This window comes from Somniosus microcephalus, chromosome 7, assembly GCF_052327205.1.
Source record: "Somniosus microcephalus isolate GS21.2 chromosome 7, FLI_Smic_1.0, whole genome shotgun sequence".
Classification (NCBI taxonomy): domain Eukaryota; kingdom Metazoa; phylum Chordata; class Chondrichthyes; order Squaliformes; family Somniosidae; genus Somniosus; species Somniosus microcephalus.
In genome coordinates this window covers 18,950,904-18,975,286 of record NC_140993.1, presented here as the reverse complement: position 1 = coordinate 18,975,286, position 24,383 = coordinate 18,950,904, and the positions used below count along the sequence as shown (strand labels likewise).

The window sequence follows — 24,383 nt, the reverse complement described above, 5'->3', positions numbered from 1 at the left end:
AACATCACTAAAAAACACTGATTATCTGGTCATTTTCACATTGCTGTTTGTGGGAGCTTGCTGTGCGCAGATTAGCTGCCACGTTTCCTACATTACAACAGTGACTACACTTCAAAAAGTATTCCATTGGCTATAAAGCACTTTGGGACGTCCTGGGTTGTGAAAGGCGCTACATCAATGCAAGCCTTTCTTTTTTTGTTTGCTTTCACCTCAGTGATGTCACCTTTTCTCTTTGGTATACTATTTAGTCATTCTCCACCTCCATCAACATCCCTCAACAAGTCAAATTTAATGCTTCTCAACACTGTCTCGTACAAGAGGAATCCTGCTGCCTCAGTAACTTTGCATTCCAATCCACCTGCAGCAGAACTCCATTTCCCAGGCAACACATGGTGTCAAGTGACAATGTGGCACCGCAGATACACATATCAGCACATTGCTTCGGCATTTTACAATCCAGAATCCAACATTTTTTCAGCCTCAGCTAATTCCCACATAGCGAATCAGCGCCAATGTTTCCCTATCACTTCCCACATAAGCAGCTCTCTCAGTGTCACAGGCTAAAACCATGACCCTTTACGTGCAGAATCCTAAAATGCAGAGCCAACCAGAGCGTGCCAAACCAGGACAGTTGATGCATTCATTAACCTACTAATGAAACTACAGCTTCGAGTCATAAAGGCACAGAAGGAGGCCATTCAGCCCATCGAGTCCGTGCCGGCTCTGTGTGGAGCAATCCAGTCAGTCCCATTCCCCCGCTCTATCCCCGTAGCCCTGCAAGTTTATTTCCCTCAAGTGCCTATCCAGTCTCCCCTTGAAAACATTGAGTGTCGCCGTTTCCATCACTTCCGTCGGCAGCGAGTTCCAGGTCCTCACCACTCGCTGCGTAAATAAGTTTTTCCTCACATCCCCCCTGTATCTCTTGCCCAAAACCTTAAATCTGTGTCCCCTAGTCCTTGTACCATCAACTAGTGGGAACAGCCTTTCCCCGTCTAGCCTATTCAAATCGGTCATAATCTTGTACACCTCGATCAAATCACCCCTCAACCACCTTTGCTCTAATGAAAACAAATCCAGCTTCTCCAACCTGTCCTTGTAGCTAAGATCCCCCATCCCCTGAACTATTCTGGTAAATCTCCTCTGCACCCTCTCAAGGACCTTCACATCTTTCCTAAAGTGTGGTGACCAGAACTGGATGCAATATTCCAGTTGTGGCCTAACCAGCGCTTTATAAAGGTTCAGCATAACTTCTCTACTTTTGTACTCAATACCTCTATTTATGAAACCCAAGATCCCATATGCTTTGTTAACCACTCTCTCAATATGTCCTGCCACCTTCGGGGACCTATGCACATTAACTCCCAGGTCCCTCTGTCCCTGCACACTCTTTAAACCTGTACCATTAAGTGTATATTGCCTCTCCCTGTTCCTTCTGTCAAAATGCATCACCTCACATTTCTCTGTATTAAATTCAATATGCCACTTGTCTGCCCATTCTGCTAGCCTTTCAATGTCCTGTTGCAGTCGATTGGTATCATCCTCAGTTTGCCATACCCCCAAGTTTGGTGTCATCGGCAAATTTAGAAATTCTACTCTGTATTCCAACATCCAGGTCATTTATATATATCAAAAAAGCAGTGGCCCCAGCACTGACCCTTGGGAAACACCACTGTCTACCATCCTCCAGTCTGAAAAACAGCCATTTACCACAACTCGCTGTTTTCTGTCCTTAAGCCAATTCCTTATCCAAGCTGCCACTGACCCACCTATTCCATGAGCCTCAATTTTGTTAAACAACCTTCTATGTGGTACTTTGTCAAACACCTTCCTAAAATCCATGTAGACAACATCCATTGCATTCCCTTCATCAATCCTCCCTGTTACTTCGTCAAAAAATTCAATTAGATTAGTCAAAAATTTAATTAGATTAGCCAAACACGATCTACCTTTTACAAATCCGTGTTGGCTCTCCTTAATTGCTTAAACCTCTCCAAGTGCCATCTTGCCCATTGGTAACTCAGTACAATATCTCCAAGTCTTCACTCATAGTAAAGAATAGCATCAGAAAATGCTGGAAACACTCAGCAGGCCAGGCGGCATCCGTGGAGAGAGAAACAGAGTCAATGTTTCAGGTCTAGGACCCTTCATCGCTGGTCCGCTGAGTGTTTCCAGCATTTTCTGTTGTTATTTCAGATTTCCAGCATCCGCAGTATTTTGCTAAAGAATAGCACCAGTTGTCTTTGAGTGCACTTTGTACTTACAATATACACAAACTACTCCCTAAACCAGTGCAAAAGTGGCATGGACAAGAGCACTAGAAGCAGGTCACTTGTTGCTCCTCCATGTCATAAAGGTGTGTGTGTGTGTGTGTGTGTGTGTGTGTGTGTGTGTGTGTGTGTGTTGAAAGATGTATTTTCATTTTCTGCTATTTGGCTATCATCTACTGCTCTTAAATAGCTCAAATAAATTAAGTTTTTTGATGCCTCAAGAAGGCAAAGGATCACACTAACGCTTGGCATTGCTTATAATAAATGTCCCCATCAATTTGCGGAAAGAACAAAAAACTAGAAAAGAGCGGTATGCTCACAAATTCCTCAAGGCTGGAAGAGGGCAACATGTAGAGAGCTCTGAAAAGTGAGCATAACTAGATCTTGTAAAGTCTGTGAGTTGTATAGCGAAGTAATACACAGACTACAAGAGTAAATTAAACAGGACTTTACTATTCGAAGGTCAGGGCGAATCTGCCCAATAAATTCTGCCACAGCACTTATATACCGGTGTGGTCACCGTCGGTATTACAGTATACAGCAGCCAGGATAAAGTAGTGCCACACCTAAAATAGTTCTCTTAAAGGTGGACGGTTACATACAATAGTTCTCTTAAAGGTAGAACAGTTACATACACTACAGATCTCAGTGAGCCCTTCATGCGACAGATCTCACCCGAGAAATGCTAATCCTGCATTTAAAATCAGCTAAGTATTCCGACTTTAAGTGGGGCAAAGAAGAGACTGCTGACTTTAACTGGGGCAAAGAGACTGCTGACTTTAACTGGGGCAAAGAGACTGCTGGCTTTAACTGGGGCAAAGAGACTGCTGACTTTAACTGGGGCAAAGAGACTGCTGACTTTAACTGGGGCAAAGAGACTGCTGACTTTAACTGGGGCTTACAAACGCACGCGTCCGTCTCTGAACTGCGACCATAAACAGATCTGTCAAACGATCAACAATTTGCATAAATTATATAAAATGGGAGTTTGTTATCTCCCGATATGAAGTGTCCCAACCAACAGAGAGAAACCATTTACCGAGTTAAGGTTATTTCAACACCCGTTATAATACCAGAAAGCCGAGCAGTGAGGTGGGTCGGCCCCGGAGCAAAGGCAGTCTGTCTGCCTGTGGCCAGGTGAGCAGGGAAAGCAGGGCCACAAAGTGTGTGTGTGTGCTGACTCAAGAGACCCACCTCCGCCAGAGATCACACAAGCACGGCCTGTCATCAGGAGCCGCCAGGCTCGGCCAGGCCAGCGGCTCGCTGCAATCAGCCTCTAGCTCCGCTCACACCTTGGAGAGCCGCTCCATCACCATCACCATCCTCGTCCTCTCCTTCTCCCGTCACCAACGCAACTCTCCCAGGATGACAAACGCCGCACTCTTCCGCTATCCCGAAGTGCAACGCACCGTTCCCGCGCCTGCGCAGCTGCCTGGCCGGCCGCCCGCCTGCTTGCAAAAAGCGTCACTTCCGCCAACCGCCTCAGCTCGCGCCGCGGCCGTCGAGAGGGGATGGGGGGGGCGGGGCGATGGTGGCGCAGGCGCATGTGCGCCCGGTGTGGGCGTGGTGACGGGGGCGCAGGCGCACTTGCGGCAGCTGTGTGGGCGGGGTCACGATGGCGCAGGCGCACTTGCGGTTGGTGTGTGGGCGGGGTCACGATGGCGCAGGCGTACTTGCGGCGGCTGGCTGTTTTTTCGAGTGGCCCTCAGCGCGGAGAATTGAATGTACCCGACCGACAGCCGAGTGGAAACGAGCGAGCAGACGAACAGGCAAGCAAGCGTTATGATCGGGGCATCCTTCCCCCCCCCCCCCCCCTCTTCCAGCGTCGGTTCAAACTGCAGCCCGAGGCCTTCTCAAGTAGCCCCGGCCAGGGGCCTCGCTTATTGCAGGCGCTGAACCCACTCTTCCTCTTCTCCTCCACCCCCCACTCTGCTAACCAGTCGAGGTTGTTTCACGCAGACCACCGAAAGAAACCGGGCCAATTACTGTACAAAAGCAAAATACAGCGGATGCTGGAAATCTGAAATAAAAACAGGAAATACTGGAAACGCTCAGCAGGTCAGGCAGCATCTGTGGAGAGAGCAACAGAGTTAACGTTTCAGGTCGATGACCTTTCATCAGAACTGGAAAAACATAGAAACATAGAAGATAGGAGCAGGAGTAGGCCATTCGGCCCCTCGAGCCTGCTCGCCATTTAATGAGATCATGGCTGATCATCCAAATTCAGTACCCTGTTCCTGCCTTCTCCCCATATCCCTTTAGCCTTAAGAAATATATCCAACTCCTTGAATATATTTAATGAATTGGCCTCTACTGCCTTCTTTGGCAGAGAATTCCACAGGTTCACCACTCTCTGGGTGAAGAAATTCCTCCTCATCTCTGTCCTAAATGGCTTACCCCTTATCCTTAGACTGTGACCCCTGGTTCTGGACTCCCCGACCATCGGGAACATCCTTCCAGCATCTAGTCTGTCTAGTCCTGTTAGAATTTTATAAGTTTCAATGAGATCCCCTCTCATTCTTCTAAACTCCAGCGAGTACAAGCCCAATCGACCCAATCTCTCCTCATACATCATTCCTGCCATCCCAGGTATCGGTCTGGTGAATCTTCACTGCACTCCTTCCATGGCAAGGACATCCTTCCTCAGATAAGGAGGTGTAACAGGTTTTAAACAAATGGGAGGAAAGCACAAAAGGGAAGGTCTGTGCTAGAGTGGAAGGCAAGTGAGATTAAATGACAAAAGGGATGATGGTGCGAGATGAAAGGAGATGGTGATGGGGCAAGTTAAGAAACGAAAGAAGACTCTAGATGAGGTTTAAATGGGAATGGTGGAATCATCAACAGCTGCCATGTGAAAAGATGGGGACAGAGGTTATGGTCTGAAATTGTTGAATTTGATGTTGACTCCAGAATGCGGTAAAGTTCCTTATTCAAAAGATGAGGTGCTGTTCCTCGAGCTAATGTTGAGCTTCATTGGAACAGTGTATGAGGCTGAGGACGGAGAGGTCAGAGTGGGTGGAGTGGAAAATTAAAGCGGCAGGCGACCGGATGCTCGGGGTCACGCTTACGGAGTGAATGGTGGTGCTCCGCAAAGCGGCCACCCAATCTGTGCTTTGTCTCCCTGTTGTAGAGGAGACCGCATCGTGAGCAGCGAATACAGTGTACTAAATTGTACGAAGTACAAGTAAATCGCTGTTTCACCTGGAAGGAGTGTTTGGTGCCCTGGACAGTGGGAAGGGAGGGGGTAAAAGGGCAGGTGTTGCATTTTCTGTTTTTATATTAGTATTACTATGGGTGTGTGTGTGTCAGAGCAGGAACGGGCCATTTCAACTTTTGGCCCCGCTTGCCTTCATAAGAAACCAGGCCAGCCATTTTTGTTGTTGGGGGTTCATGTGATCGGTGACATTGGACAACGTGTGTCTGTGCCGGCTGACACCCGGGCTGAAGCTGTAGACGCTGCAAGAAAAGAAAAACTTGCATTTATATAGCGCCTTTCACGACCTCAGAACGTTCCAAAGCGCATTACAGCCAATTAAGTACCTTTTGAAGTGGAATCACTGTTGTAATGTAGGAAATGCGGCAACCAACTGGAGCACAGCAAGCTCCCACAAACAGCAATGTGATAATGACCAGATAATAGGGATTTAAACTAAAAAAGTAGGGGGAGGAGTCAGGTGAGGGGAAATTTAGAAATCTAAAGAGAAAGATCAAGGCAATAGAGCAGTGTAGCGATTTGGGTAAAAATAAGCAGAGTGTGACAGGGAGGGACAGAGAGTTTAACGGTAGCAGCGCCGCAGAGAATTAAGGTCAAAGCAAGGAATAATGGTAAAAAATTTAAATTAAAGGCTCTTTATCTGAATGCATAAAGCATTCGTAACAGGCTAGACGAACTAGTGGCACAAATAGAGATAAATGGGTTTGATCTAATAGTCATTACGGAGGCGTGGTTGCAAGGTGACCAAGGTTGGGAACTAAATGTTCCAGGATACTTGACGTTTCGAAAAGACAGGCAGAATGGAAAAGGAGGGGGAGTAGCCCTGATAATAAAGGATGACATAAGGACAGTAGAGAGAAAGGATCTTGGCTCAGAAGATCAGGAAGTAGTATCAGTATGGGTGGCGATAAGGAATAACAAGGGGCAGAAAACACTGGTGGGAGTCGTTTTGAGGCCCCCTAACAGTAGCTATACCATTGGACAAAAGAATATTAATCAAGAATTAGTAGGAGCTTGTAACAAAGGTAATGCAATAATCGTGGGGGACTTTAATCCTCATATAGACTGGACAAATCAAATTGGCAAAGGCAGTCTGGAGGACGAGTTCATGGAATGCATTCGGGACAGTTTCCTAGAACAATACCTCATGGAACCAACCAGGGAACAGGCTATTTTAGATCTTGTATTGTGTAATAAGACACGGTTAATTAGCAATCTCATAGTAAAGGATCCTCTGGGGCAGAGTGATCATAATATGATAGAATTTCACATTAAGTTTGAGAGTGACTTGCCTAAGTCCGAAACTAGAGTCTGAATCTTAAATAAAGTTAATTACATAGGTATGAGGGGCGAGTTGGCTAAGTTAGATTGGAAAAATAGATTAAAAGGTAAGGCGGTAGATAAGCAGAAGAAATATTTTAAAGAAATATTTAATAATTCTCAACAAAATACATGCCATTGAGAAACAAAAACTCCACGGGAAAGGTGATCAATCCGTGGCTAACTAAAGAAGTTAAGGATAGCATTAGATTGAAAGAAGGAGCTTATAATATTGCAAAGAATAGTGGTGAGCCTGAGGATTGGGAGAGTTTCAGAAACCAGCAAAGGATGACCAAAAAATTGATAAGGGAAAAAATAGAATATGAGAGAAAACAAGCAAGAAATATAAAAACTGATCGTAAGATCTACTGGTATGTAAAAAGAGTAGCAAAAGTAAACATTGGTCCCTTTAGAGGCTGAGACAGGAGAAATTATTATGGGGGAATAAGGAAATGGCAGAAACGTTAAACAAATATTTTGTATCTGTCTTCACAGTGGAAGACACAAAAGCATACCAAAAATGGTGGGGAACCAAGGGTCTATTGAGGGTGAGGAACTTAACATAATTAATATAAGTAGAGAAAAAGTACCAGAGAAACTAATGGGACGAAAAGCTGACAAATCCCCTGGACCTCACGGCCTGCATCCTAGGGTTCTAAAAGAAGTGGCTGCAGAGATAGTGCATGCATTGGTTTTGATCTTCCAAAATTCCCTAGATTCTAGAACGGTCCCAGCGGTTTGGAAGGTAGCAAATGTAACACCGCTATTCAAGAAAGGAGGGAGAGAGAAAACAGGGAACTCCAGGCCAGTTAGCCTGACATCAGTCGTCGGGAAAATGCTGGAATCCATTGTTAAGGAAGTGGTATCAGGGCATTTAGAAAATCATAACATGATTAGGCAGAGTCAACATGGTTTTATGAAAGGGAAATCGTGTTTGACAAATTCATTAGAGTTTTTTGAGGATGTAACAAGCAGGGTAGATAAAGGAGAACCAGTAGATGTAGTATATTTGGATTTCCAAAAGGCATTCGATAAGGTGCCACATAAAAGGTTATTACACAAGATAAGGGCTCATGGGGTTGGGGGTAATATAGTAGCATGGATAGAGGATTGGTTAACAGACGGAAAACAGAGAGTAGGGATGAACGGGTCTTTTTCAGGTTGGCAGGCTGTAACTAGTGGGGTGCCGCAGGGATCAGTGCTGGGGCCTCAACTATTTACAATCTATATTAATGACCGAGATGAAGGGACCGAGTGTACTTTTTTTTTTGTTTGGGTGGTTAAACAAATTAAGTGTAACTTAATAAAACTTTAAATAAAACTTAACAAATTAAATTAAAATTTGATTGGCCGGGCTGATGATGCACTCCAGTCCCCGCGGCGCCCACCGGTCGAGGAAGGCCTCAAGCGTGCCGGCAGACACCGCGTGCTCCATCTCCAGAGGGACCGAGTGTAATGTATTCCAAGTTTGCTGACGATGCAAAGCTAGGTGGGACAGTAAGCTGTGCGGAGAACACAGAGTCTGCAAAGGAATGTAGATAGACTGAGTGGGTGGGCAGTAAGGTGGCAGATGGAGTATAATGTAGGGAAATGTGAGGTTATTCACTTTGGTAGGAAGAATAGAAAAACAGAACATTTTTTAAATGGTGAGAAACTTTTAAATGTTGGTGTTCAGAGAGATTTGGGTGTCCTCATGCAAGAAACACAGAAAGCTAGCATGCAGGTACAGCAAGCAATAAGGAAGGCAAATGGCATGTTGGCCTTTATTGCAAGGGGGTTGGAGTATAAGAGTAAGGATGTCTTGCTGCAATTGTACAGGGCTTTGGTGAATCAGAATCATAGATATTTGCAGCAAAGAAGGAGACCATTCGGCCCACCGTGCCTGTGCCGGCCAAAAAAGAGCTAATAGTCCACACCTGGAGTACTGTGCACAGTTTTGGTCTCCTTATCTAAGGAAGGATACACTTACCTTGGAGGCGGTGCAACGAAGGTTCACTAGATTGATTCCTGGGATGAGAGGGCTGTCCTATGATGAGAACTTGTGTAGATTGGGCCTATACTCTCTGGAATTTAGAAGAATGAGAGGTGATCTCATTGAAACATACAAGATTCTAACGGGGATTGACAGGGTAGATGCTGAGAGGTTGTTTCCCCTGGCTGGCGTGTCTAGAAGTAGGGGGCATCGTCTCGGGATGAGGGGTCAGCCATTTAAGACTGAGATGAGGAGGAATTTCTTCACTGAAGGTGGTGAATCTTTGGAATTCTCTGCCACAGAGGGCTGTGGATGCTGAGTCGTTGAGTATATTCAAGGCTGAGGTCGATAGATTTTTGGACTCGTGGGGAATCGAGGGATATGGGATCGGGCGGGAAAGTGGCGTTGAGGTCAATGATCAGCCATGATCTTACTGAATGGAGGAGCAGGCTCAAGGGGCCGTATGATCTACTCCTGCTTCTATTTCTTATGTTATGTAATTTTATTTCATTTTCTGCCCCCCACAACACACACACACACACACACACACAAACGTGATGGCCATCGAAAGTTTGCAGTGTTGCTCTTCATTTTATCATTTGATTTTGTTCAGAAACCATATAATTCAGAAAGCTATGTTGAGTTGTGACTAAGTAATGGGGTTGCAATGTAGCAAGATTTTACGCAGTTTGCTCAGTGCATTTTTTAATTAATTATAACAATTATACGTTAATAATTACAGTAACATCAATTGTTATTTTATAATTAAGCTGAATCACTGAAATAACAAACTCATTTAAAAATAAAACTATTATGTGCGATTACTATCCTACTGAACTTCAAAAACTTCCAGGGTGTCCTCTGAACCCTTGAGTGTATAAGAGGGCACCTGAAAATGTCATTCTCACTGATGTATGAAAGAGAATTGGGTGGAGGTACTAGTATTTTGTGTACCGTTTCCAAAATAGATATGAATTACTGGAAGTCTTAAGAGTTACAGAAGATTGTGGATGTGCTACTGCTGAAGTCTTACGCCGAGGGGCGTGCTGCTTTTAACGCATGAATGAGAAAGCAAGTTATCAAAGAAATAGAAATGTTTAGATAAAAGGCATCAAGAGGGAAAGCTGGCGGAAGAGATTGATAACGGCAGATGTCATAAATGAGTAATGAGGGATCAAACCAGATTCTTGGAAAAGATGAGGGACACAAAGCCAGCAGAGCAGTTGACAGATAGCAATAAAGAGAGAAGATGGTCATAGTTTTCATTTTAGCACAATAAATTATTCTATCATACAGAAACATCCTTTTCAAGAATCGCCATAAGCGAATTGGAGCATGTGAAATTGGGCAGCTGTAGCTAGAAAAACATTGCAACATAGAAAAGAAAAGAAACCAAAAGATGCTGTACAAACATTAGTGTATTTATTGCTTTGATTGTTTGTTTTTAGCATTTTATGTATATAAGAAAGAAAGACTTGCATTTATATAGTGCCTGTCACGATCTCGGGATATCCCATAGCGCTTTACAGCCAATGAAGTGTTTTTGATGTTGTCACTTGTAATATCTGAACCTTGTAATATCTGAACATTGTAATATCTGAACATTGTAATGGACTGTATTCTGTTGAGTGACTGGACAAATTAAGGAAACTCATTTAAATGGCACCTAAATATCCGGTATTCTCTAATAACCGGCAAAATTCATACTCCGAAAACTACAGTATACAGTCGTTTAAAAGTTTTGTTTTACTGTTAAGTAATTAAAGAGTTATGGATTACCCTCAACTGGCAGTACTGTACTTAATCAAGCATCTTCCACCATCCCTTTAACACAACATTCTGTAGGTGAGTACCCAATTATACTGCACATTTCTTGATTTTTTAAATTTTTGTTTGTTAAAAATAGCCTCGGTAGATATACCTCTCCGTTATCCGGAATTTTTAATCAACTGGCACCATCCCGGTCCCGTCGGTGCCGGATACGAAAGAGTTTCCTGTACTTGTGAAAATTGTTCTGTATTTGCTCTTGACATTCTTTGATATAGCCTCAGATAAAAAAAAATTCTTTGCACTATTTTGAATCTTTCACTTATTTTGGTGCTGACCATGTGCATGTGGTTGCCAAATTTTTGAGTGGTGCTCTTGCAATTTAAGCGGTAAGAGGACTGCTTTACAATATTGTCTGACTAAGAAGGTTACTATAATAGTTGACAGATGTTTCACTGTGCTCTAGTTTCATGTAATACAAGATGATTCTGGAACTTTGTACCTGAACTTCATCCACAAAGGTTTAAGGGCTTATAAATGGCTAGCCACACAGATACAAACACATTGGGCCGTATTTTCCGATCGTATGCTTCCTGCGTGCGGAGGCCTCCGATCTGGAAAATATGGGCTTACCTGAGGGCTCCCGAGGTGCGTATACTTCCGCTCCTGGGCCTCTCCAACTCGAAATGTGCAGAGCCCACGTATCCCAGAGGTGCAGGCAGTTCGCAAGCATCCCTGGGATCATGTTGGCCATGGGGAGCCAATAGGAGAAGGGAATCTCCCTTCATACACTTGACAGATAGACCTGTCAAATATATGAATGGAGATCACCCCAAAAACACAGTAAAACGTTAAATACATTTTTTAAAACGCATCACATTTTTAAAATGAGTTGAAATTACAATAAATTAAATATTTTAAACAAAAACTTACCTTTTTTAAAAGTATTTTTAAATGATAAATGAGTGGGGAACATTTTTTTTCACTTTTTTCAAATCTTATGCTGGTAAAAGCAGGCCTTACGCCAGCTTTTACCAGGCTTAAGGGTTTTCAGCGGGCGGAGGTTCTGCAGAAAGAGGAACTCTCCCCCCGCAGAGGCCCTTCTCCAGGGCAGGTGTCCGATCTGTCAAGAGCATTCTTGACAGATCGGAAATGCCGGTTTTCAGCGCATGGGCTTGGCATGTGTTAGGGAATATATATATATATATATTTTAATAACATTGATTTTAATATGATTAAAATCTAATGACTTAAAGAAATCTGATTATGCTTAAGCTGACCATGTGCCAAAGGATGGTGTGATGCATCAGATCCAATCACAGCTGGTAACGTCACATCGGCTGACTTAAAAACTGAGAACAATGAAAATGCTGATTTAGCTTAAACTGTGAAAGTGCTGATCTTAGCTTAAAACTGAGTGATGATTCTGCTTAACTAGAGAACAAAGGAATGATTGATGTATCAGAGATCCAATCAGTGTGATGTAGTTGAACCAACCATAGCTCTGCATGCATGCTGCTGAGCCAATGGTAAAGGGGGCGGGTACATCTGCTGTATAAAAACCAGCCATTTTGAATATGATGTTAGTCGGATGAAGGAAGTCAAACAGTGTAAATCAAGTGATGCAATAAATCGACTATTTAAAACTTACCACCGGACTTGCAAACTTTTATTTTAGTGTGTTGACCTCAGATCAGTGTGGTCCACTGAAATTAATTACCCGATCTAACAGCATGCCTGAAACCGGCATTTCCGATGTCTCTACGGGCGCGTACACACCCGTAGGCATCGGAATATACGGCCCATTGTGCCATTCCTGTGTAGAAGAGCCCATTAAAACATCCAAGGCCTAGCTGACCGTTCCATGCATTGTGGCTGGAGCAGTTGTGCAAGAGTTCCAAAAATACTCGTGAGAAAGCTTAACACTGCAATTGGTCTCCCAGTGTCATTCTTTTCCAGAGCACCTTGTTGCCCATCCGGTACTCTCAAAAGTTCAAGTGTGCCCTTTTTTTGAATTTGTTTGTGAAATTGTGAATCCTGCTTTCTCCCCATTCTCTGGATGAATTAACCTGCTCTCAATTCTCCATCAATAGGAGGAATCTAATAGCCCAAGGGAATGCAACTCCGATCATGCAGAAAACTTGAACCTGTATCCATCGCACCTCTCTGTAGAGCTGAAGGTGGTGCTGTAATGCATTCTGCCATCTCGGCTCCAGCATTTAACAATCACCACTTGAACCAGGGTCGCTGGGGCTTGCATCAGGTTGTGGCAAATTGGAGTTTGCCGCTTTCTTTCTGTGTTCCTGGCAGATAAAATTCACAGACATCTGTCTTTGTTCCAGTGACCATCTGCTACGCTGCATAACATTTTTGTAAAGTAAATAAATCTCAATGCAGTTTGCAACATGCTAGTAATTCTTGTGGTTGCCTGTCAATGTTCTGAAACATAGTCCAGAGATAACTAAATTATGTTTCAAATTCTAAAACAAACATTATCTGTAAATTGTAATTCTTTTGTACAATTTAATGTAATCAAATTTTCAATTAAATTGAGCAATGTTTATGGTTTTATTCACTGTGTCCTATACTTTAGATCCTACCTATGTCAAAAAATAGTTGCTGCTTTTATTATTCGGTGAAAGACACATTAGATATTCCAGAGATATTTGACATTTACTGGGGTTTCAACTACAGCATTCCACAACCAGACCTGGAAGAGTCAGATGTATAAACATTAAATACAAATAGGTTCCTGCTTCCTGCATACATCTTGTAGGTAAATTTGCAGAGTGCCATTCACTTACTTATCATAGCTGTCAATCTTAAAATACATGAACTCCTTTAATTCTTTTCTAATTGAAACTCTTAAGATACTTGTATGGTCACGTCTGATTGTTCACAGAACGGTCAAAGATTTGAGTATAAGATTTTCTGTAACATTTTCAGTTTAGGAAAACATACTGCTGTGCTGAAGTATCCATTCTTCATTAAATACATCAGTTAAATCCTTGAGTGAAATTACTGATCAGTATTTATTTGGCCTAATAATAATACAGCTTAATTAACTGTCCATAACTATATTCAAATTTGTCAGGAATCATATAGTTTGCAGATCTACCCAGGAATCTGTGTTGAAATCACTAGAGCAAGAGGGTACACCCAGAGACCAGCGTTGCAAACTTTGGGTCTGCACTAGCTATTCTCTCAGGTTCAGGACATCAGTCATCATTCCATCATTCTCATAAGTGGATCTCTCATCGCCTACAAACTGGAGTGTACCTTTACTGCCAAATATCTCGTTGCATGATAGCGTGACCCAAAGGCTAAAACAATACGACTTGCGAATACTGGATTCTGTGCTCCGCGTTCATTTCTTGCACGTGCCTCATATTCATTTTTCCTATCTTGAAGGCACACCAATCAGCGCTAGTGTGACCAGGTCAATTGTAAACCAACTGGCTTATTTGACATGAAATACATGACTGAACAAAATACAGTTTTTAGTGAAATTCAATCTTTCACACTACTGATAATGTAGACAATAACAAAATATGCCACTCTACCCTTGCTAATGGCTCATTTTATTTTAACAGGCTACCGATCCCCAAAACTAGAACTCTGCTGACCTGCTTTGAGTCTTTATGTAACATTATCAGTGGAATGGCGGATGGGCAGCAGTATTGATTTTCAGAGACTAGAACCTTCAGTTCGGGTATTAAGAAATTATGAAACTTTAATATTTTGCAGGAATGACAAGAAGATGATGTTTTAATAGTATGCAAGCTTTTAAAATAAAATCAAGATTGAAAATGGTTACAGAACATCTTGGGTTCGAAGCCAGACAACGTCCACTTGGCCATTCCTCCTCAACAATAACTTGTATTTATATTGCACCTTTAACATAGTGAAACGTCCCAATGCACTTCACAGGAGCATTGTCAAACAATTTGACACTGAGCCACATGATATTAGGACAGCTGACCTAAAGCTTGATCAAAAAGGTAGATTTTAAGGAGCGTCTTAAAGGAGATGGGGGGGCAGAGAGGTTTTGGGAGAGAATTCCAGAGCTTGGCGTCTAGGCAGCTGAAGGCACAGCCGCCAATGTTGGAGGGATGGAAATCGGGGATGCGTAAGAGGCCATAATTGGAGAAACGCAGAGATCTTGAGGGTTGTAGGGCTGCAGGAGGTTACAGAGATGGGGAGGGGGCGAGGCCATGGAGGGTTTTGTAAACAAGGATGTGAATTTTTAAATCTAGGCCGGACCAGGAGCCAATGTAGGTCAGTGCGCACGGGGGTAATGGGTGAACGGGACTTCGTGCAAGTTAGGATACGGGTAGCAGTAATAAGATGGAGAAAATGTGTACTATATCTTCCAATGTGGGGAAGAAGCAGGAGACTGCACACAGTGCTTGCCACACCGTAACGGTCCTGACTGTTGGGGCAAGGAAATGGATCAGCACCGCGCCCAATAGGCTTTCATATCTGTTTGTATTCTCTATCTCTAAACACCTTTTAATTGCTTTGTTGTGAACAAGAAAATGGTACAATGAGTTATCTGCTGATCATTGATAGCCTATCTACTTGCACACATTCAAAAGTTTTTGACTAAATTACCTGTTCCGTTCTGGCGCACGTGCCTTTTTGCCACTTTGAACTTGGAAGTGCAGAAAACCACATCTACACCGGGATCTGGGAGATTCACTTCCACAGCTCCAGTGAGATGCAGTTTGAAACTGTCGGCGTCATTTTCTGTTTGCGCACCAGATTCATGGCACCGAAACCGCTTTGCTGCAGTGGCAGAGTTGGTGTGTAAATACATCCATTGACATTGTGCAGCCATCAAAGATGGGAGTGACTTTCAGCTTTTAATTCGTCCCAACTTCTTAAAGCATTCATGCAACAGTAGCCTAGTTTCAGTTAACTACAACTGCTAGCAGCGACTGTACAAAAGCTGAAACATATGCCACACTAACAGTGCAGCACAAATTTCTGAATCTGGCGCGCAACTGAACCTCTTGGCATTCGAGCAGCTCTTTCAGCAGTTGAATGGAACTGTATAATCAGAACACAGCAAAAAGTACCGAGAGATCAGATGTTGGCTCTTCAAATGCATCTCCTGATTGCTCAAACCCATTCTGCATGTGAAAGTGATAGCTGATTGCTTCAGTGTATGAATTTTCTTGAAGTCTTCAAGCAAACTCGTTGTACAACTTCACTTATCATTCCCCTTGAACTCTGTATAATAAAGTATTTTGATGTTTTGATCAATCAGAATAATATTTAACTTGATACAGCTGTGTTCCCTTTGTACACCAGAGTTAATCATGAACCACTGAAAATGGGTTGTCTTTGGAACTTGGCCAGAAAAGAAGGCAAGAAAAATACATTTCTTTTAAGAGGTTAAAGTTTTGCTCTTTGACATAGAAACAATAAAGAGAGTGCAATGACCAGATCTTACAGAGAAAGAAAATGCTGTACATGGAAATGTACAAAACCAGAAAAAACCATTGTGGCCAATCCTGGTGCCTGGAAAATATATCCCATCATACCTTTCATATACTCATGAAATTCTTTGTCCAGTATTCCAATTTCAATTTCAATTTCAAATTTCATTGGTCACATAACTAAATACAAGAAGTGTAATCTAGTCAGTGAAATGCTTTTTTCTTGATGAGCCGAGAGCACCAAGCAGCAAGAACACTTAGCTGCCTGGTACGCACGGAGCTCGCAAGGACGGCAGCCATCTTCATCGGCACCATCACAAAAAAACACATACCGACATATACACGCATACATACTTTAAATATAAATAAAGCAGACATAAAATAAATAAAAGATATAAAAAGACAGCACATAAAATGAACAAGCAATAATGTAAAAAAAGTAATTTCTACAGTAATTACATTTATATTTCTACCCAGGCTTCTAGAATAATCTCTGGTTACAGGGTGGCCAACATACTTAGCCAACCCTCATTACAATTTGCCCCACTGCCTCCTTTTGAATTCTATTCCCTGCATGCACTACCCTGTGCATAAAGTAGTTCATTGCAAACTGACTTTTCACCCTCCCTGTTCTGTTTGAGGTTGTGCCCTTTTGTAGAATCTGTGACTGTTGAACATGTTGGTGTTTATCTTGACTATTACGTAAACTTTGCGATCTTGAAAATGTCAATAATACCACCCTGAGCCTTCTCCTCAATGTGAGCATTCCTAGTTTCTGCAGTCATAGGAACAGCAGCAGGCCATTTAACCCCTCAAGCCTGTTCCACCATTCAATAAGATCATGGCTGATCTGTGACCTAACTCCATATACCCACCTTTGCCCCCAGATCCCTTAATGCCTTTGGTTAACAAAAATCTATCGATCTCAGATTTAAAATTAACAATTGACCTATCATCAATTGCCGTTTGCGAAAGAGAGCTCCAAACTTCTACCACCCTTTGTGTGTAGAAGTGTTTCCTAATCTCACTCCTGAAAGGTCTGGCTCTAATTATTTGACTGTGCCCCCTAGTCCTCGACTCCCCAACCAGCGGAAATAGTTTCCTCTCTATCTACCCTCAGTTCCCCTTAATATCTTGAAAAGTTCGATCAAATCACCTGTTAACCTTCTAAATTCCAGGTACAACCCTAGTTTGTATAATCTTTCCTCGTAATTTAACCCTTGGAGTCCAGGAATCATTCTGGTAAATCTACGCTGCACTCCCTCCTAAGCCAGTATATATCTCCGAGGTTAATATATCCTTCCTAAGGTGTGGTGCCCAGAACAGCTCACAGTGCTCCAGGTGTGGTTTAACCAGGGCTTTGTATAGCTGTAGCATAACTTCTAACCCCTTGTATTCTAGTCAGTCTTTCCTCATAATTCTGGTGCCTAATGCCAGCTATCAATTTAGTCGCCCTTTACTACACCCTCTCCAGTACCTAGATGTCTGTCTCATAATACGATGACCAGAATTGTGCGCAATTTGCCAAACTGAGCTGGATCAGTGTTCTGTCCAAACTCAGAAACACCTCCCAAGATTTCAGCCATTTTCATAGAAACATAGAAGATAGGAGCAGGAGTAGGCCATTCGGCCCTTCGAGCCTGCTCCGCCATTCAATGAGATCATGGCTGATCATCCAAATTCAGTACCCTGTCCCTGCCTTCTCCCCATATCCCTTGATCCCTTTAGCCTTAAGAAATATATCCAACTCCTTTTTGAATATATTTAATGAACTGGCCTCCACCGCCCTCTGTGGCAGAGAATTCCACAGGTTCACCACTCTCTGGGTGAAGAAATTCCTCCTCATTTCAGTCCTAAATGGCTTACCCCTTATCCTTAGACTATGACCCCTGGTTCTGGACTCCCCAGCCATCATAAACATCCTTCCTGCATCTAGTCTGTCCAGGCCTGACAGAATTTTATAGGTTTCGATGAGATCCCCTCTCAATCTTCTAAACTCCAGTGAGTATAAGCCCAATCGACACAATCTCTCCTCATACGTCATTCCTGCCATCCCAGGTATCAGCCTGGTGAATCTTCGCTGCACTCCTTCCATGGCAAGAACGTCCTTCCTCAGGTAAGGCGACCAAAACTGCACACAATACTCGAGGTGCGGTCTCACCAAGGCCCTGTACAACTGTAGCAAGACATCCTTGTTCCTGTACTCGAACCCTCTTACTACGAAGGCCAACATACCATTTGCCTTCTTAACCTCTGGCTATACAACCCAACATCCTAGTTGCTGTCTTTACTGCTGCTACACACTGTGCTGCTGGCCAACAGTAACCCCAAATCACTTTCAGTATCATGTAGAGTAATACCATTTATAAAATCATACAATAGCACAGCATAGAAGGGGGCCATTGCCTACAATTTTCTTCTTCAAGTATGTATCAATTCCCTTTTGAAGGCTACTATTGAATCTGTTTCCACCACCCTATCAGGCAGCGCATTCCAAATCCTAACCGCTCATTTGTTGTGTAAAAAAACATTTTTCCTCATGTCTGCTCTGGTTCTTTTGCCAATCACCTTAAATCTGTGCCCTCTCATTATCGACCCTTCAGGTATTGGAAACAGTTTCTCTTTATTTAGTCTATCTGAACCCTTCATGATTTTAAACACCCCTATCAAATCTCCTCTTAGCCTTCTCTGCTCTGCCCCAGAGAACAACCCCAGCTTCTCCAGTCTATCCACGTAACTATTCCCTCATCCCTGGAACCATTCCAGTAAATCTCTTCTGTACCCTCGCCAAAGCCGTCACGTCCTTCCTAAAGTGTGGTGCCCACAATTGGACACAATACTCCTGCTGGGGCCAAACTAGTGTTTTATAAAGGTTTAGCATAACTTCTTGGCTTTCATACTCTATGCCTCTATTTATAAAGCCCAGGATCCCACCTGCTTTATTAACTGCTTTGTTAACTTGTCCTGCCTCCTTCAAAGATTTGTGTACAAACACCCCCAGGTCTCGCTGTTCTTACACCCCCTTTAAAATTGTACCATTTCGCTTGTATTGTCTCTCCTCGCTCTCCCTACCAAATTATATCACCTTACACTTTTCTGTGTTGAGTTTCATCCGCCATGTTTCCCCCCCATTCCACCAGCCTGCCTGTTCTCTTGAAGTCTATTACTATCTTCCTCGTTGTTTACTACACTTCCAAGTTTTGTGTCATCTGCAAGTTTTGAAATTGTCCCTAAGTCCAAGTCATTAATGTAAATCAAAAACAGCAGTGGTCCTAGTACTGAACCTTGCGGAACTCCACTGTATATCTCTCTCCAGTCTGAAAAACAGCCTTTCACCACACTCTCTGTTTTCTATCCTTTAGCCAATTTTGTATCCTTGCTGCTACTGTCCTTTTTATCCCATGAGCTTCAATTTTGCTATATGTGGTACTTTATAAAACATCTTTTGAAAGTCCATATATACATTAACTGCACTGCCCTTATCCATCCTCTGTTACTTCATCAAAAAACTCAATCAAGTTAGTCAAACACGATTTGCCCTTAAAAAATCCGTGCTGGCTCTCCTTTATTAGTACATGCTTGTCCAAGTGGCTGTTAATTTTCTCCTGGATTAGTATTCCTAAAAGCTTCTCCACCACTGATGTTAAATTGACTGGCCTGTAACTGTCAGGTTTATCCTTCCCCTTTTTTGAACAAGGATGTAACATTTGCAATCATCCAGTCATCTGATACCACTCCGATATCCCGAAGGAGGATTGGAAGATTCTGGCCGGCACCTCTGCAATTTCTATCCTTGCTTCCCTCAGCAGCCTAGTTGGACCGGGTGACTTCTCCACTTTATGTACTGCCAGCCTTTCTAGTACCTCCTCCTTATCTATTTTTATCTCATCCAGTATCCCGACAACCTCCTCATTTACCGTGACTTTGGCAAAGTTCTCTTGGTAAACACAGGTACAAAGTACTCATTTAGTACCTCAGCCATGCCTTCTGCCTTCACCAATAATTTCCATTTTCATCTGACAACCCTTTTACTGTTAATATACCTATTTAGCTTATATTGCTACTGTATATTATTTCCCAATCTTACGACTTTGCATTTGTCAACATATAATGACATCTATCACTGTTCAGCCCAGCTGCCCAATCTAGCCAGATCTTTCTGCATTAGATCAGCCTGTTTCTGGAATAATTTGCAAATTCAGAGAGTTTTTTTTCATATCCTCACTTCCAACTCATTTATGTACATTATAATATATATAAACAACAGCCCCAGCACTAGTTACCAGCTTCCATGCTGATCCAGCCATCCTTTTCTTCCTCTGCTTCAGCCAATTTTCAATAAATTTCAAAAGCAGTTTACCTATATCAGAACTTCAAACACCGTGGACCAGTTTCCTGTATTGCACTGTATCAAATTACATTGCCAAAATCCAAATGAACAACATCCATTAATTTCCTCCTATCCACAAGGTTTGCTATCTCCTTAAAGAACTCCAGAAGAGTCATCAGGTACAATCTGCCTCCCATAAAGCTGGCTCCCTCTAATGGCTCTGTATTTCTTCAGGTGATTCCAAGTAATGTGATTGCTGTTTTTAGGATTCTAAAGGGACTAGATAAAGTAGACCATGACCATCTATTTCATTTTTTCCACAAAAGTAGGACCAGAGGACACAGCCTGGACTTCAAGAGGGGTAAATTCAAAACACATATGTGGAAATAATATTTCAGTGAGCGAGTGGTTAATCTATGGAACAGGCTCCCTAGGAAGACTGTGGAAGCAGTTAGTATTGATTCATTCAAATTAAACAGATTTATTTCAGAAAGTAACATTTTGGGATACAGTATATGAGTAATTTGAGACATGACATGTGATAAGTGTAGCATGCGTGGGAGGAACAGGGGACTTTGGACCTATGGTTCCCAAAGCTCTCCACCACTGGGGCTTTCTTCATGTCATGTCTGGGTCTGTTGTAAGACTCATTGATAGAGATTGATTGCTGTGATCAGTCAACAACTCCTAAATCATTGTACCATGAGACTACCAGGATGGTAGAAGAGGAACAAGATGAACCTTGATCTTTCTTCATCTAGCAATTCCTTTTTCGTCATTGCTTCAGAACACCCTCCATTATTCAGGTTTTCTAGGAGTGAAATAATAAGTGACGTAACAGCAGACCTATTGAAAATTGAATTTAAAGTATTTTTTTGAGAAACGAAGAGAAATGGTCGATGTTCTGAGCAGAAGGACATCGCCATAGTTGAAAACAGTAAAAGAGAAGAAAAGGTAAATCAAAAAGTAGTTATTAGGTGATGTCAAGCTTGGGTTTTATAATTCCAGGATTGTGTAAAAAAGCAAAGACTTGAAGTCGTAAGGAGTTCCATAGTTTTCAGATCTAGGGAAATAATGTACAAGAATAAGAAAATATTCGTTGAGTATTGATTTCAACAGTGAAGCTGTAGGGAGGACGCATGTAGAATGGCATATTTGGAACTTAGCATGGACAAGAAAGAAAAATTCAGAGGTAACTTGACCAGTAACGTAGCGAGAAGGGCAAGAAAGGATTGCAATGGAGAGAGAAGTTGGCTGGAGGTGAAAGAGGTTGCCAGGAAAGCAAGTCAATTAGGAAAGGCTGAGCAGTCATTGTGAAACTCAATGAAGGTGGCTCACAACACTGGATCCTGCTACCGTCAAAGTGATCTCCTTTGGGCGTTGCATTGGTTGAAATTTACTTGAGATCGTGGAGTAGAATTTTAACTGGCCACCCAAGTTGGCTTTGTGGATCAGCCGCAAGTTATAAAACCCGATTTTCAGTTGCGTTACAATCAATGGAAAGTTAATTATGACAGTTTATAATAGGCAACTGATCCACAACACCAGTCTTCATGTTGAAAATCTAACCCAGTCAAAGCTTTTATTGGAGGAGGAGTTTTTGATTGAACCAGAGACAAATCTAGGACCCCGAAATGTCTTCTAGTTAATTCTTTTCATCACTCCTGCCATATGCGCATTTGCAGAAAAGGTGGGAACAAGATTTGACTGTAACTCCACCCTACAAGTGGGTTGCAGCAGCTGCTCAAGTGCAAGAGAATGGTTGCAATTGCTCCAAGTAAAATATTGACCTGTAGTTCAAAAGTTAATTTGTGGTAAAGAGGGACTGGGATTAGAGAAAGAATAGGGTAATGTACTGTGAAAAATAAGGTACAGGGAGAAAAGTTTTCCCCTCTTTGTGCAGCAGTTTTCTCTACTCTAGCCAATGCTTGCTGAGCTGATAAGTAATGTTTGTGCCACACAAGTGAAAAGAAATGACCATCTCCAACTAGAAAGCCTAGCCACCTCCCTTGGCATCAATCTCATTACCATGGTTGAGTCCCCCACCATCAACAACAACAACAACTTGTATGTTTATAGCGCCTTTTACAGAGTAAAACACCCCAAGGTGCTTCACAGGAGTATTATAAGACAAAAGATTTGACACCGAGCCACATAAGGAGAAATTAGGGCAGGTGACCAAAAGCTTGGTCAAAGAAGTAGGTTTTAAGGAGCATCGTAAAGGAGGAAAGAGAGGTGGAGAGGTTTAGGCACGGCATTCCAGAGCTTAGGTCCTAGGCAACAGAATGCATGGCCACCAATGGTTGAGCGATTATAATCAGGGATGCTCAAGAGGGCAGAATTAGAGGAGTGCAGATATCTCGGCCGGGGTGGGGGGGAGGTGTTGTGGGGCTGAAGAAAATACAGAGATAGAGAGGGGTGAGGCCATGGAGGGATTTGAAACCAAGGATGAGAATTTTGAAATCAAGGCATTGCTTAACCAGGAGCCAATGTAGGTCAGCAAGCACAGGGGTGATGGGCGAACGAGACTTGGTGAGAGTTAGGACACGGGCAGCCGAGTTTTGGATCACCTCAAGTTTACGTAGGGTAGAATGTGGGAGGCCAGCCAGGAGTGCGTTGGAATAGTCAAGTCTAGAAGTAACAACGGCATCCTGTGGGGGTCACCATTGACCAGAAACTCAACTGGTCCAACCACATAAATTCTGTGGCTACTAGAGCAGGTCAGAGGCTGGGTATTTTGTGGTGACTGGCTCACCTCCTGACGACCCAAAGCCTCTCCGCCACCTGCAAGGCACGCCAGGAGTACGATGGAATACTGACTTGGACACATATTCCCGTTCCTTTATCATCACTGGCTCAGATTCCTGGAGCTCCCTACCTGACGTCATTGCGACAGCACCTTCAGCACACGGAATGCAGCAGTTCAAGAAGCAGGCCCACCACCAACTTCTCAAAGGCAACTCGGGATGGCCTTGCCGATAATGCCACATCCTGAGAATTGATTTGCTTTCTAAACAATCTGATGTACTTTTGCGCATGCAGATGGTCCATTTGTGTAATAAATTACAGAGTCCTTTTATGTTCTTCAATTTAAAAAAGAGTTGATGAACTTTATCATTTGTCTATTATGAATGATGCACTGTCTGAACATAATGTAATATGCAAATATGATATATTAAAATCACGTTGAAGTAGTAGAATGCAGAGCTACCCCTGCAATCCCCACATGGTGGACTCCCGATCTTGATTGTGCCATTAATGGGGGCATGGAGCAGAAATGAAAGGCATAAAAAGTACATCAGATCAGTGTATGATGCTTTCAGCAACTGCCTGTGGCCAGATGTGAAGCAGCATAGTGAAGAGCATCTTGCCTGAATAACCATTCAGCCGGGGAATGGTAGACCTAAAAAAAAAAAGCTCATTACAATAAAGTTTGTGTACAAGACTTAATAATAAGCAATTCCCAGTTTAGTCTGGCTTTATCTCAAGTAGAAATACAATTAAAATATCAAAGTAAAAGTTTAGGCATGCCCTTTTGAAGCCCATATACATCAATAGTATTGAGACTCCATAAAAAGAATGTTGCAGTTGGAAAGCTCAGTTACGTTTGGAAAACATAAAGAGAACAGTTAAATTCTATCAGTGCCAGATGTGCTTTAACAGCTGGAAGACTAGTGCATAAGCATTAAAAGTAGTGTATCTGTATATAATTTTTGTAATACAATATACTGCAAGTAATGTACTTGACCCTGAATATATTTTTGTGTAAGTTTAAAATCAGCAGTAATATGGCTTGTGATTTCTTTAGGTATGTGAACCTATGATTAGAAATTTTATATTACTTTAAAGCCTAAATCGTGTCACTAATGAAGTCTTTCAAATCAGCCTCTGGTGACTGTGTGGAGTTTGCACATTCTCCCCGTGTTTGCGTGGGTTTCCTCCGGGTGCTCCGGTTTCCTCCCACAGTCCAAAGATGTGCAGGTTAGGTTGATTGGCTATGATAAAATTGACCCTTAGTGTTAGGGGGATTAAATACGGGGGGTTACGGGGATAGGGTGGGATATGTGTT

General features: G+C 42.6%; 1 protein-coding gene and 1 long non-coding RNA gene across 5 annotated transcripts in view; one reads left to right on the top strand and one right to left on the bottom strand.

The window, feature by feature from the left end:
* vps13b (vacuolar protein sorting 13 homolog B) overlaps positions 1-3,723 on the bottom strand; it is a 1,087,794-nt gene extending 1,084,071 nt beyond the window's left edge. For 2 of the 4 annotated variants that reach the window (XM_085992288.1, XM_085992290.1), the window contains exon 1: positions 3,462-3,723. The gene's annotated coding sequence lies outside the window, so the exon portion shown is untranslated. The remainder of the gene's footprint in view (positions 1-3,461) is intronic. The other 2 variants (XM_085992289.1, XM_085992291.1) reach the window with 2 other exon arrangements.
* Positions 3,724-3,847: 124 nt separating this feature from the next.
* LOC147114548 (uncharacterized) lies at positions 3,848-13,111 on the top strand. Its single transcript, XR_015078953.1, has 2 exons — positions 3,848-4,036; positions 12,634-13,111. It is a non-coding gene; the product is annotated as an uncharacterized LOC147114548 (long non-coding RNA).
* Positions 13,112-24,383: the final 11,272 nt, after the last annotated feature.